The 15113-nt window shown below is 36.1% G+C and overlaps 1 protein-coding gene across 2 annotated transcripts in view; it reads left to right on the top strand.

The window, feature by feature from the left end:
• Window positions 1–15113, top strand: part of NLRP14 (NLR family pyrin domain containing 14) — a 125587-nt gene that overhangs the window by 92616 nt on the left and 17858 nt on the right. The window contains exon 10 of one of the 2 annotated variants that reach the window (XR_011995105.1): window positions 10484–10780. The exons of the other annotated variant lie outside the window; for it this stretch is intronic. The gene's annotated coding sequence lies outside the window, so the exon portion shown is untranslated. The remainder of the gene's footprint in view (window positions 1–10483; window positions 10781–15113) is intronic. 2 annotated transcript variants of the gene reach the window in all.

Genomic DNA, 15113 nt, shown 5'->3' with positions numbered 1-15113 from the left:
ATGAATAGGATAACAATGTAATTTCAAAGGATCACCCTACAAGTACTTCTTAATTACAAAGGGAGAACTGTAACTTTATACAGAATTTTGATAGGCACTACCTAACCCAGTGATGAAAGTTAGCCTCACTAGGAATGGTACAAATCAATATTGTGTTCTTGATAAGATACCCTGAGAAGAATATAGCATCACTTCTGTGACATTCCTGCCAAAACTGTATAACCTGAATCTAATATTGGGGAGACACGAGTGAAACCAAATTGAGAGGAACTCTACAAAATAACTACATTGTACTGTTCAAAAATGTCAAGATCAGGAACCAGGAAAGACTGAGGAACTGTTCCAGGCTGAAAAAAAAGTTAAAAGGCATGACAATGAAATGTAATACTTGAACCCCAGATGGATGTTGAACCAGAAGATCCTTATACTTTTCTTTGCTATGAAATACATTACTGGGGAGATTTGTGACATTTGAATTGCATTTGTGGGTTATATGGGCTCAGTGTTAATTTTCTGTTTCGTGGTTGTGTAAAAGAGTGTCCTTTCCTCTAGGGAACGGCAGTAATGGGTCATCATGCCTGCAACCTATTCTCCACTAATTTGGAAAAGAATGTGTGTGGTTGCAGGGTGGTGGGATGGTGGGGGGGAGGGGAAATAAGAAAGAGAGGGAAAGAATGATTAAGAAAAATGTATCAAATATTAACAATTGGGAAACCTGGTTGAAGGCATGCAGGAATTCTTTATGTTATTCTTGAAGCCTTTTGTAGCTTTCGTAATTACTGAAAAACAAAACAAAACAAAAAGTTGTGAAAAAAATCACTATTTCTCTGACACTTTCTTTACTTCATTTTATTTCCTAACTATAGGTTCCTTCTAATGATTCCCCAGAGCCGATGGAAGCAAATTAGTAAACCATAGAAATAAATTCATTAGATGCAGTAGTAGTAAAACATGATGGTTAAGCTTTCTGGGCTCTTCATCAGACAGCCTGAGTTCAAATCCCATACCTTCACTGACTTTTCAGACAAGCCACTTAATCCCTCCATGTCTCTTTTCTCATGTATAGAATGAGAATGATAAGAATGCTTACCTCGTGATGGTTTGGAGAGGATTAAATCATTTAAAATACTTAGCACAGTGCCCACCATATGGTAAAAAACTGAATTAATGTGTCTTCAGGTTTTTTTTTTTCCAAAGGACTTATTGAGAGAGATTATTGCTGAAGAATAGCTGGTTTCTGTGGCATTTTGTTTATCGGATCTATATAGAACCCTTGTGTGGGTGACAGTCCTACCCACACAATATTGAATTAATTCAATTTCTCCAAGCTCCATGAAAATGCAAGGTGTTTGGTATCACAGGCTGAGGAATTCTCCCCCCCCCCCCATGTGAGATTTTTTATTAATTATAGTGAGTGGGGTTTGGGTGGGGTTTTGTTTTTTGTTGTTGTTGTTGTTGTTAGTGTAACTTAAAAACCACTTGCTACCACTGTCCAGAATCATCAGAGGATAGGGAGGATGGAGAGAAGGATGAGGCAGCTACTTTCAGTGAGAGATTCAGAAGAACAGAACAAAATCGGTGCTGCAGGCAATGCCTGAGAATGATTCCATGAGCTATTTAGAAGCTTATTTTAAGAAATATTGGATTTTATCAGGTCAGTCAGTGAGGCAGAAAAAGCTCAGCTTGCTTGTGATGCTTCTGGAATACAAGAAATGCATCTGTACCAGAGCTTAGAGGAGCAGTGCAGGAAAGGAGATGATAAGAAAAAACAACTGGATGAGGGAAAAACAATTAAAATCCCATGCTCCTCACTCTCAGTCCAAAATAAAGTCCTGCCCAAGTGATACTCAACATAGATTGTCTTTGAAGGACATGATGGTGGTTAAGAGCACCAGTTTTAGAGCCAGGCAAGTCTGCAGGTGAATCTTGACTCTGTTATTTAATAACTCAACAGTGCGATCTTTATAAGTTATTGAACTTCTCTCAGCCTTAGATACTGCAAATATAAAACAGAGATAATATTGCTTACTTCACAGTGTTATGTAAGCATTAAATGAAGTGCTATTAGAATGTCTGTCACATAATGTGTTCAATAAATATTTCTCCTATTCTGATAGGAAGCATAAAGCAAAATTTGGAAGAAACATTTTGACTCATCTTTGAAAATAAAGTTCATTTTTTTCATTTTTTTAACTTTTTATTTTGAGATAAGCATAGATTCATTTGAATTTGTAAGAATTAATACAGAGAGATCCCAGTCTACAGTACCATAACTCATTTTACTCAGTTTTGAGTACACGTTCCTTGATGTCTGGTAACTACTAGACATTTTACCACTTCTATGGTTTGGTAATTTTAGGAATGATATTTAAATGGGCTCATATAGCATGTAACCTTTTGTTATTAGCTTTTTTAATTTGCACATCATAATTTTATGGACATTTAAATTTTTGTGTGTGTCAATAGTTCATTCCTTTTTATTGCTGATTAGTAGTTCAAGATATGAATGTGCCACAGTTAGTTTAAGTGTTCACCCATTGAAGGATTTGAGAATTGTTTATAGGTGTGAATCTGGGATAAATGCCCAGGAGTGCAGTTGCTAGGTCATATGGTAGTTACACGTCAGTTTTTAAAAATACTGCCCAATTGTTTTCCATAGGGGCTATACGGTTTTACATTTACACCAGGAATGTATGAGTGATTTGGTTTCTCTGCGACTCTGATGTCTATTTTTAATTTTAGCCATTCTGATAGGTGAGTAATGACATCTCTTTTGTTGTTTTAATTTGTGTTTCCAAAATGACTAATGATGTTGAACATCTTTTCGTCTGCTTATTTGCCATCTGCTTATCCTCGTTGACTTATCCTTTATATGACCTTTTCCCTTTCTTTAAAAATTTGGATTGTTGGTTTTATTACTGATGGGTTTTGAGAACTCTTTATACATTCTAAATGTGAGTACTTTGTCAAATAGATGGTTTGCAAATATTTTCTACTACTTTGTAACTTGCCTTTTATCCTCTTAGCTTTTATAGAGAAAAAGATTTAGTTTTGTTGAAGGTCCAGCTTATCAGTTTTTCCTTTTATGGATCATGGTGATGGGGTTGTAATAATCCTCACCTAGATATAGTTCCCTAAGATTTTTAGGTTTTTAATAAAATACTGTAATCTTACATTTTACATTTAAGTCTGTGATCCATTTAAGTTAATTTTGTTTAATGTATGAAACTTAGGTTAAGGTTTTTGCCTATAGATATCCAATTGCTTCAGCATCATTTGTTGAAAAGGTTGTCTTTCCTGTATTGAATTATTTATATTACCTTTGAACCTTTGTCCACAGTCTATCAGGCATATCTGTTTGGGTTTCAGTGCCTTGGAGCCCAGGCATTTCTGCATTCCCTATTGTTTTTCATCGTTCTAAGCTGAAATCAAGAGTCAAAGGCTTAACCAACTGAGCCACCCAGGTGTTCCACCTTGATTGATTTTTGAATACTGAATCAGCCTTGCATCTCTGGAATAATCCTAACATGGTTATGGTATATATAATTCTTTCTATAGATTGTTAATTGTATTTGTAAATATTTCATTAAGGATTTTTTATGGGTATTCATGAGGAATGTTGGTCTTTGGCTTTATATTTAAATATACTTTCTGTTTTGTTTTGGTACAGGAATGTTGGTCTTTGGCTTTATATTTAAATACACTTTCTGTTTTGTTTTGGTCAGGGATTGTATTAATTGGGAAGTGATTCATCTTCTATTTTCTTTTTTAATTCTTTTTTTATTTTTTAAGGATTTTATTTATTTATTCATGAGAGACACAAAGAGGCAGAGACATAGGCAGAGGGAGAAGCAGCCTGCAGGGAGCGTGATGCGGGACTTGGTCCAAGGACCCCAGGATCACACCCTGAGCCGAAGGCAGATGCTCAACCACTTAGGCCACCCAGGCATCCCTCATCTTCTGTTTTCTAGAAGAGGTTATGTGTAATTGATGCTAATTATTCTTTAAATATTTGGTAGAATTCTCTGGTTAAACCATCTGAGCCTGGAGATTTCTTTTTTGGGGAGTTTTGAAAATTATGAATTCAATTTCCTTAATAGTCACAGAGTTATTAAAATTATCTTTCATATTAGGTGAGCTGTAGTAGTGTATATTCTTTGAGGAATCAAAGTTGATAAATTTATGAGTGCAGAATTATTCATAATTTTCAAAAGGTTATTCTCTTAACCTTTTTTTTTTTTTTAAAAAAGCCTTATTTATTTATTTTTAAAGAGTTTATTTATTCATGAGACACAGGGAGAGAGAAGCATAGACACAAGCAAAGGGAGAAGTAGGTTCCATGCAGGAAGCCTGATGTGAGACTCAATTCCAGGACTCCTGGCTCACGCCCTGAGCCAGTCAGCCACTCAGCCACTCAACTGCTGAGCCACCCGGGCATCCCTTCTATTAACCTTTTGATGTTTGCAGGATCTGATTGATATCCCTTGCTCATTCCTGATATTGGTAATTTGTGTCTTTTCTCTTTTCTCTTTTAGTATTGCTAAATTTTTGTTAATTTTATTGATTTTTTTCATTTTTCTTTCATTATTTTAATTTTTTTCTGTTTCTATTTTAACTGATTTCTGTTATTTCTTCTTGCTTTGGTTTTATTTTGCTTTTCTTTTTTTAAGTTTTTGAGAGGCCAGCTTAGATTATGAATTGAGACTTTCCCTCTTTTCTAGTATATAAACCACCAAGAATATATTTATAAATATTGTATTTATCTACATTTTTGCTTATCATCTGCTTTCTTCTTTCCTAATGTTCCTTTTTTTAAAAAATAATTTCCTCTCTTTTTAGAGAACTTCTTTTAGATATTGTTTTAGGGTATATTTGTTGGCAACAAAGTCTTCATTTTCCTTCATTTGAAAATATCTTGATTTCTTTTTCATTCCTGAAAGGTATTCTGGGTTGGCGGTTCTCTTAACGCTTGAACAATAATGTGCTACTTTTGGCCTCAGTGGTTTCTGATGAGGAATCTGTCATTTAAAATAATATTATTCCCCTTATTGGCTGCTTTTAAGAATTTTCCTTTATCTTTAGATTTAGAAATGTAGTTAATTTAAATTTGGGTGGATTTCTTTGAGTTTATCCTGTTTGGAATTTGCTCAGTGTCTTAAACCTTTAGATTAATATCTTTTGCTAAATTTGGGAAGATCTCATCCACTATTTTTTTTTTATTTTTATTTTTTAGTATTTTTTTCAGTCCCTTTCTCTTCCGGGCCCTCTAGATTTTGTTTGTTTGTTTTAATCTATTTTTAGTAGGTAGTTCCAAGTAGGTAATTACTATTGCTCTTTCTTCAAGTTTACTAATTCTTTCCTCTGTCTTCTCCAGCAGGGAGGGGTAAAAGCATCCTGTTAGTGTCAGGTGGGGTAGAATTCCGGGATCCCCACGTGAATTATTGTGGTTTTAATGCAAAGTCACTTAGAGAGAAGTCTGACATCCTCTCTGTAAGTAGGTTGGTCATCCAGACAGATCCTTCAGGTTGGCATTACCTTGGCAAATTCATGACAGGCCTGAGTATGGCTCTCAGGCCATCAACTTGAAAACCTAATTATCAATGTGATGCGAACTAGATCTCTTTTTCAGAGTGGGCTCATATTAAATAAGCTCATGGAAGCCAATGACTGAAGAAACCTACAATGCCAATTAACTTAAAATAAGAAGCTTAACCGTTATATAGGCTTAAGAATAAATGCTTTCTCTGGGGAAAAAATGAAAACAAAGTTTAAATATTAGAAAGAAGCTTGCAACTAGAAAAAGAGCAGGTAGCTAGAGATTTTAATGTCTGTGTCGTGAAGCCCCCCCAAAGTTGCTGAGTGTACCTCTCCCATAAGGTCATACCTGTTACACCGCCTGGTTGGTCGTTATATTGGGCTGGACATTCTCTTCCGTGAAATAAGACACTATCAATGTTTGACTTTCCCTTTTCTAAACTTCCGTTGCTGACTAAATCACTTAAAGACTGCCATGTTATTTGCATTAGTACATTTAATATAGTTTTGTTCAAGGGACACCTGGTGGCTCAGCAGTTGACCATCTGCCTTCAGCTCAGGTCATGATCCCAGGGTCTTGGGATCGAGTCCTGCATCCTGCAGAGAGCCTGCTTCTTCCTCTGCCGGTGTCTCTGCCTCTCTCTGTGTGTCTCTCATGAATAAATAAATAAAATCTTAAAAAATATATATATATAGTTATAGTTATGTTCAAGTCTTAGACCTCATTCTGTCTCTGTTTTGCAACTTTACATTATCTCTGATTAAAACCATCATTTAATTGGGCACCCTGAGTGGCTCAGCGGTTTAGCGCCGCCTTCAGCTCAGGTCGTGAGGAGTCCCAGGATCGAGTCCCACGTCGGGCTCCCTGAATGGAGCCTACTTCTCCCTCTGCCTGTGTCTCTGCCTCCCCCCCCCCCCGCCCGTCTCTCATGAATAAATAAATAAAATAAAATCTTTTAAAAAAATTGTTTAAAACTCCAGATGAAGCTTCTTTCCACATTCTTGAAGGGAATCTAATTGCTGTCCCTGTGAACTCTACTAAAATTGAAAATATTATTTGACAACAAAGACTATGTGCAAGTTATTCCTTTTATTTTCCCCAAAAAAGCTTCATCATCCTCTGGGAGTTAAAAGCTGGCAAGAGTATGTTTCCTCTATAACTTCATCTTTAGGAAATAGAGAGATAAGAGATCTTAGAAGGTGGGACAGAGCAAATTTGGTTCTGTGCCGTATACCTGATTTTAAGGACTTTGGAGGAAAACCGTGGAGAAGGCAGATGTTGGACTGTGAGGTATAACCTTGTTCCCCACACAAAATTTCTCCCACAGTTACTGTCTTTGGAGAATGCTGGCTGCCTTTACCAGACCTGGAAGGTTTCGTTTAGTGCTGGATGAACTGGTTTCTTTGGTCAGATAGTTATCATGTTTAGTTAGAATATAAGAAATTAATTCCTTTTTTTTTAGTAAAGAAAATCATTATTTATAATAGCAATAAAAATATGAAACACTCAGGATTCAATTTAACAATTATGATTACTTATGATCTAATAATTTAGCTCCAATTTAGGAATCATTTAAGGAAAGAAACTTTTCTCATGTTTGGGGATGAAATTCAAATTCTCTACTGTTCAGTTGTTCAATACAAATTGAATGACCATTTGTCGAGCTGATGATTAATCTGATAAGTCAGTTCCTGTTGTAGCAAGCAAGACTTTGAGTAAAATGTTACAATCACCTCAAGTACGATACTCCATTGCTCATAGGAAACTGCTGATTTTAGAATCAAATTCAAACATATTAGTATGGGCAGCCCAGGTGGCTCAGCGGGTTTAGCGCTGCCTCCAGCCCAGGGCGTGATCCCGGAGACCTGGGATTGAGTCCCACATCAGGCTCCCTGCATGGAGCCAGCTTCTCCCTCTGCCTGTGTCTCTGCCTCTCTCTCTCTCTGTGTGTCTCTATAAATAAATAAATAAATAAATAAAACATTTAAAAAAAAACATATAAGTATGATACAGTCCCCGCTTAACTTCCAAGTTCATTGCCCCCAGTTCCCCCCTGATCCTCATAGAGTTCCTGACCTTATGGAGCATGTGTTTAGTGCAAATGATAGACATTAGTCAAACAATCATGCAAATAGAAATAACACAACTGGAACAAGTGTTATAGAAGGAGAAGATTGTGATATTATAAGAAAATAAAACAATATTTTTTATGTTATCAAGGACATAAGCAGGTCAGGAAGGACTTCTCTGAGGAAATGATGCTTGACTTGAGATTTGAAGAAAGACATGAAGTTAAAAAAGCAAGAGGAGGAAGGGAAAATATTGATGTCATGAGGAAATGATATATTCAAAAACCTGCAGCCAGAATGCCAACTGTAGTTTGTAAAAGTTTGTAGCTTGAGTTGAGCAAGTGATGGAGGAGCATGTTCAGTTCAGATGTTGCTAGAAAGACACGCATGGGATGAATCATGTTAAGGAATTTATCTTTACATATATATGTATATATATATATTTATGAAATAAACTCATTTATTTCATAAAAAGAATGAAATCTTGCCATTTGCAACAACGTGGATAGAGCTAGATATTATGCTAAGTGAAATAAATCAATCCCAGGATTTTATCGATGTGTGGAATTTAAAAAACAAAACAAAAGGAAAAAAAGGACAAACTAAAAACAGGCTCTTAATTATAGATAACAAACAAATAGTTAGCAGATGGAAGGTGGGTGGAGGGATGGAAGAAGTAGGTGAAGGGGATCAAGAGGACACTTACCATGATGATCACTGAGAAATGTACAGAATTGTTGAACCACTATATTGTACACTTGAAACTAATATAACAGTGTATGCTAACTATATTGGAATTAAAATTTAAAGAAAAGAGCAATGGGAAGACACTGACATATTTTAAACAGAAAAGTGACGTGATAAAATGTGTTTTCACAATAACACCCTGGCTTCTGTGTGGATTGCCACGGAACAAAGGTAGATTCAGAAAGATCATTTATTTATCAGACTACTGGAATAGTTTAAACAATAGATGATGTAGGGGAGGGAGAGATTTCCTTCTTTTTTTCTCAAAGTCTTCTAGCTGGCTTAGGAATTAAATTGTTATGAAACAGATTAATAGGAGAAACAAACCAAAGTTTTATTATGTGTGCAAGAAGAGCCAATAATGAAATTGAAACCCAAGGAAATGACCCAGGCAGGCAATTTTTATACATTTTAGACAAAGGGAAAATAAATTAGTGGGGAATTGACAGGATAAAGAAAACAAGTATTTGGTAGCTTTAGTTAGTAAGGAATTCTGAACAGAATTTAGGCTGAGGTAGTAAGTTAGAAAAAAAAATAACAAGGTTTGTTTCTGCAACTTTTTCCACTTTACAGCCTTTATCTCTGGTGACAAGGATGTCTTTATACTTCTTCTGCAGGGAGGGTACCTTTCCTATGAGACATTTATTTCCCACTTTCAGGAGGACAGAGGAGGGTCTGAGTGTCCTTGCTCTGGCTGTTTCCCAAGTAACTTGAATTCAAAGTAATCAGTATACCATGTGATACATTTTGGGGAGCCTTCCCTGGGCCCCTGCAGTGATGGTAGCATGGCCCAGCCACACAGTGTGGTAGGAATGAAGTTGGGATAGATCATAGAGATATTTAGAAAGCAAAATCAAAAAGAGAGGCAGAGGGGCAGCCCGGGTGGCTCAGCAGTTGAGCGCCGCTTTCAGCCCAGGGCCTGATCCCTGGATCGAGTCCCGTGTGGGGCTCCCTGCGTGGAGCCTGCTTCTCCCTTTCCCTCTGCCTGTGTCTCTGCGCATCTCTCTCTCTCTGTCTCTCATGAATAAGTCAATAAAACAAAAACAAAACACACACACACACACAAAAACAAAAAGAGAGGCAGATGAGAAGTAGGAAGTCCTTCTTGACTGTGTATTCCCCGGGATTGGGCTAGGATCTCCTCCAAGGAGTATTACTCCTTGTACTTGCCACTTTCAAAGGGTTTTTAATAAAGTAGTGAAAATTGCCTACCTACTCTGTATATTGTAAGCTCCATGTCTTTGCTCATTATTATATCTGTAGCACCTAGTACCACACCTAGTACACATTAGTTTTAAGAATTTATACAAAGAAAGAGTAGAAATAGGACTTTGAAGTGGAGTTCAAATGTTAACAGATTTTTCAGAAAAAGGAGTTTTAATATGAAAAGCAGTAAGATATCCTCAGTGCTTACCTCTTGGTTATGCAATATGTATTTACAAGTTCAGAAATGGAGCTGCATACTTTTGTTCTCCAGTGATAACATCCAATGAAACAAAACAAATAGCAATTTTAATTGCAGTTTTGCAGGACCTCCAGGAAGGGGCTTAGAATAGAGAAGTCAGACACAGACACTAATTCTAAGACACAAGAAACCAGCATCTCTTACACTGCCTCCCAGCAGTTATGCTCAGAGCTCTAGTCAATTCTGAGAGCTGGGTCAACGGTGCCCCCATCTCCAGGCTACCTTGAAATAGACAAGAGCACCTGTACATGTCTTCATCTAATCCAATGCTATTTTTGAAATCCTCTTCCTTTGTACCATCCTCCACCTTCTTTTGGCCCATCATTTCTTCTTGCTGCTTGTAAAATATATCTACGGATACCAATCCATGTTTTTAACAACTTGTTTCTTTTATTTTGTTTTCAAATGTTCTCTCCTACAACCTAATGAGCTTATCTGGAGTCACATTTTACCTTGGATTACTTTGGTCTTTTTCTTTCATGCTGCAGGTTTTATCCATATGCCCGATAATCATTTTTTGCCTACTATGGGCAGCCAGCCTCCAAGACGGTGTCCAATGGTACCACCTTCTGATGGTCTTGTCCTTCTGTTTCCTCTCCCACTGTATCAAGATTGGTCTGTGTGACCATTAGAATATGGTTGACATGATGGTGTATAATTTTACAGGTTGGGGCTTAGAAAGCATTGTGACTTCCTGCTTCCTGCTTTGCCCTTCCTCTTGGATTACTCTCTCTGGAGGAAGCTAACTACAATAACATGAGGAGAAGTCCATGTAGGAAGAAACCGAGGCCTCCTGATAACAGCCATTCCAGTGAGCTTGGGAGAGGATCCTTCAGTCTCCATTAAGCCTTCAGATAAATAAAACCCCAGCCAAAATCTGGACTGCAAACTCATGAGAGACCCTGAGCCAGAATGACTCAGCTAAGCCACAACTGCATTCCTGATCCTCAGAGACTATGTGAGGTAAAGTGTTAGTTATTTTAAGCTACTAAGTACTGGAATAACTTGTAATACAACAGTAGATAAAAACTATTGATATTTAGAATGGAGGGAATAGAAAGTGTCAAGTAGGAGTTCTATGCATGTGAGTGGGCTTATTTCCCTTAAAATGAATTATTAGAAAACTTTGTGAAAAATAGGGCCTCACTTCTGTGTTATAGCACTCTCATTAGGCACCCTATTTCTCCCCTATAGTTCAGTGAACTTTTTTCCAGTGACAAATGCTGGGCTACTTCAGCTCTTCTTGTAGTAGTGAGGCTGGTATAGTCTGTTCTGTACATAGATCTTCAATTGATCTTTTTGTTTTCTATCTTACTTCTAACCTTCACCTTATTTTTTAAACTAATTAATTACTTTTTATTTTTATTATAATTCCATTACAGTCAACATACAGTGTTATATTAGTTTCAGGTGTATGATATAGCAATTCAGCAGTTCCGTACACTACTCAGTGCTCACATGCTAAGTCTATTCTTATTTCTCTTTATCTATTTCACCCATTCCCCTACCCACTGCCCCTTTGGTAACCATTCATTCATTCTCTTAAGAGTCTGTTTTTTGGTTTGTTTTTTCTTTTTCATTGTTTTGATTCATAAATTCCACACATGAGTGAAATCATATGGTATTTGTCTTTCTCTGACTGACTTATTTTACTTCCATTATACCCTCTAGATCCATTCAAGTCATTGCAAATGGCAAGATTTCATTATTTTTTAAAGATTCATTTGTTTATTATAGAGAGAGTAAGAGAGAAAGAGAGAGAAAGAATGTGTTGGGGGGAGGGGCAGAGGGACAAGGAAAGAGTGAGTCTCAAGCAGACTCCCCACTGAGCATGGAGCCTAACATGGGGCTCCTTCTCATGACCCTGAGATCATGACCTGAGCCAAAATCAAAAGCTGGATGCTTAACCAACTGAGCCACTTAGGTGCCCTGGCAAGATTTCATTGTGTTTTTTTTTTTTTTATGACTGACTAATATTTCATTGTGTATATATACTACGTTTTCTTTATCCATTCATCTATTGATGGACGCTGGGGCTACTTCTATAGTTTGTCCATTGTAAGTAATGCTGCAATAAACATAGGGATTAATATATCTTTTTGAATTAGTGTTTTTAGTGGTTTTGTAGTTTTAGTAGTGGCCTTACTGGATCATATAGTAATTCTATTTTTAATTATTTGAGGAACATCCATACTGCTTTCACAGTGGATATATCAGCTTGCATTCCCATCAACAATGCACAAGAGTTCCTCTTTGCATCCTCACCAATACTTGTTATTTCTTGTGTTTTGGGGTTTAGCCATTCTGACATGTGTGAGGTGATATCTCATTGTGGGTTTGATTTGTATTTCCCTGATTATTAGTGATATTGAGCATCTTTTCATGTGTCTATTGGCCATCTGTATGTCTTCTTTAGAGAAATGTCTGTTCATGTCTTCTGACAATATTTTAATTAAATGGTTTGGGGTTTTTTTTTGGTGTTGAATTGTATAAGTTTTTAAAATATATTTTGGATACTAACCCTTTATCAGATATGTCATTTGTGAATATTTTCACTCGTTTAGCAGAACAAGAACAAGTTATGTTGAGATGTGCTCCCTCTAAACCTACTTTGTTGAGGGTTTTATTCTGAATGGATGTTGTACTTTGTGAAATGCTTTTTCTGCATCTATTGAAATGATCATACAGTGCTTATCCTTTATCTTGTTGATGTGATGCAGCATGTTGATTAATTTGCAAATATTGAACCACCCTTGTACCCCAGGAATAAATCCTACTTGATTGTGGTGAATGCTTTTTAAGTGTATCATTGGATTCAGTTTGCTAATATTTTGTTAAGGATTTTTGCATCTGTATTCATCAGAGATACTGGCCTGTAGTTCTCTTTTTCTGTAATGTCTTTATCTGATTTCAATATCTGGGTAATTCTGGCCTCTGAAGCTTGAATTTGGAAGAATTCCTTCCTTTTTTATTTTTTGTAGTAGTTTGAGAAGAATAGGTATTAACTCTTCTTTAAATGTTTGGTAGAATAGATCTATGAAGCCATCTGTCCTGGACTTTTGTTTATTGGGAGTTGTTTTGCTTACTGTTTTAATTTCATTGCTGGTAATCAGTCTGTTCAAATTTTCTATTTCTTCCTGATTCAGTTTTGGGAGGTTATATGTTTCTAAGAATTTGTCCATTTCTTTTAGGTTGTCCAGTATGTTTGCATATAATTTTTCATAATATTCTCTTACAATTGTTTCCATTTCTGTGCTGCTGGTTGTTATTTCTCCTCTTTTATTTTTGATTTTGTTTGAGTTCCCTCTCCCCCCCCCCTTTTTTGATGATTCTGGCTAATAATTTATCAATTTTATTGATCTTTTCTAAGAACCAACTCCTGGTTTCTTTTTTTTTTTTTCCAACTCCTGGTTTCATTTATCTATTCTGTTTTTTTAGTTTCTATTTCATTTATTTCTGATCTAATCTTTATTATTTCTTTCCTTGTACTGGTTTGTGATTTTGTTTGTCCTTTTTTTCTAGCTCCTTTAGATGTCAGGTTAAGTTGTTTATTTGGGATTTTCCTTGCTTCTTTAGGTATGCCTGCATTGCTATAAATTTCCCTCTTAAAACAGCTTTTGGGGCAGCTCTGGTGGCTCAGCGGTTTAGCACCGCCTTCAGCCTAGGGCGTGATCCTGGAGTCTTGGGATGTCCCATGTCAGGCTCCCTGCATGGAGCCTGCTTTTCCCTCTGCCTGTGTCTCTGCCTCTCTGTCTGTCATGAATAAGTAAATAAAATCTTAAAAAAAAAAAAAAAGCTTTTGCTTCAGCCCTTTTTGACTTTGTGTTTTCATTTTCATTTGTATCCATGTATTTTTTTTTCTTATTTGATTTCCTAGTTGACCCATTCATTATTTAGTAGCATGTTATTTTACCTCCATGTATTTTTGTTCTTTCCAGAGCTTTTATTGTGGTAGATTTTTAGTTTGATAGTGTTGTGGTCAGAAAAGATGCATGATATGTCTTTAGTGTTTTTGAATTTGTTGAGATTTGTTTTGTGGCCTAATATGTGATCTCTTCTGGAGAATGTTCCCTGTGCACTTGAAAAGAATGTGTGTTATTCTCTTTTAGGATGGAATATTGTGAATATATCTCTTAGATCCATCTGGTCCCATGTGCCATTCAAAGTCACTGTTTTCTTATTGATTTTCTGTTTGGAAAATCCATCCATTGATGTAAGTTGTGTGTTAAAATTGCTCACTACTATTGTATTATTATTGATTACTTCTTTTATGTTTGTTATTAGCTGCTTTGTATATTTGGGTGCTCCCAATGTGCTTGCAGAAATGTTTTCAATTGTTATATGTTCTTGTTGTATTGCTCCCTTTATGATGATATAGTGTTTTGGTTTGTTTTTATAGCCTTTGTCTTAAAGCTACTTTTTCTGATATAAATATTGCTACTCTGGCATTCCTTTCATTTCCATTTGCATGATAAATTATTTTCCATCCCTCAGTTTAAATCTATAGGTGTCTTTAGGTTTGGAATGAGTTTCTTTAGACAGCACATAGATAGGTCCTGCTCTTCCATGCATTCTGTTACCCTATGTCTTTTGATTGAAACATTTAATCCACTTAAAGTAATTATTGTTTTATTTTATTACTTGTTTTGTTGTTTTTCTCTGATCCTTTCTTTTGCTTTCTTTCATGGTTTGTTGGCTTTCTTTGGTGGTATACTCAGATTCCTTTCTCTTTACTCTTTGCATATCTATTACTGGTTTTTGATTTGTGGTCACCATTTGGTTTGTATATAATAGCATCTTATGCATATAGCAGTCTATATTAAGTTGATGGTCACTTAAGCTCGAACCCATTCTTTATTCTTTTCTGCTCCACATTTTAGATATAAAGTGTCATACTTTATATCCTTTTATTTTGTGCATCCCTTAGCTGATTTTTGTAGACATACTTAATTTTACTGCTTTAGTACTTCCTAAGTTTCTTACTCCTACTTATGGTCTTTGCTTTCCACTCAAAAAGTCCCATTTAACATTTCTTGTAGTGGTGGTTTAGTGGTCATAATGAATGCCTTTAACTTGTTTGGGAAACTCTTTTATCTCCACTTCTGTTCTGAATGATAGCCTTACTGAATAGAGTGTTCTTGGCTACAGGTTTTTACCTTTCAGTACTTTAAATAAATCATGCCATTGCCTTCTGGTCTACAAAGATTTTGCTGAAAAATCAGCTCATAACTTTATGGAGTTTCTTTTGTAACCGTTTTTCTTTTCTCTTGCTGCTTTTAAAATGCTCTCTCTGTCC

The sequence above is a fragment of the Vulpes vulpes genome, chromosome 11, assembly GCF_048418805.1.
Source record: "Vulpes vulpes isolate BD-2025 chromosome 11, VulVul3, whole genome shotgun sequence".
Lineage (NCBI taxonomy): Eukaryota > Metazoa > Chordata > Mammalia > Carnivora > Canidae > Vulpes > Vulpes vulpes.
Note: the sequence above shows the minus strand (reverse complement) of the source record. Positions and strands in the feature narration are given on the sequence as shown.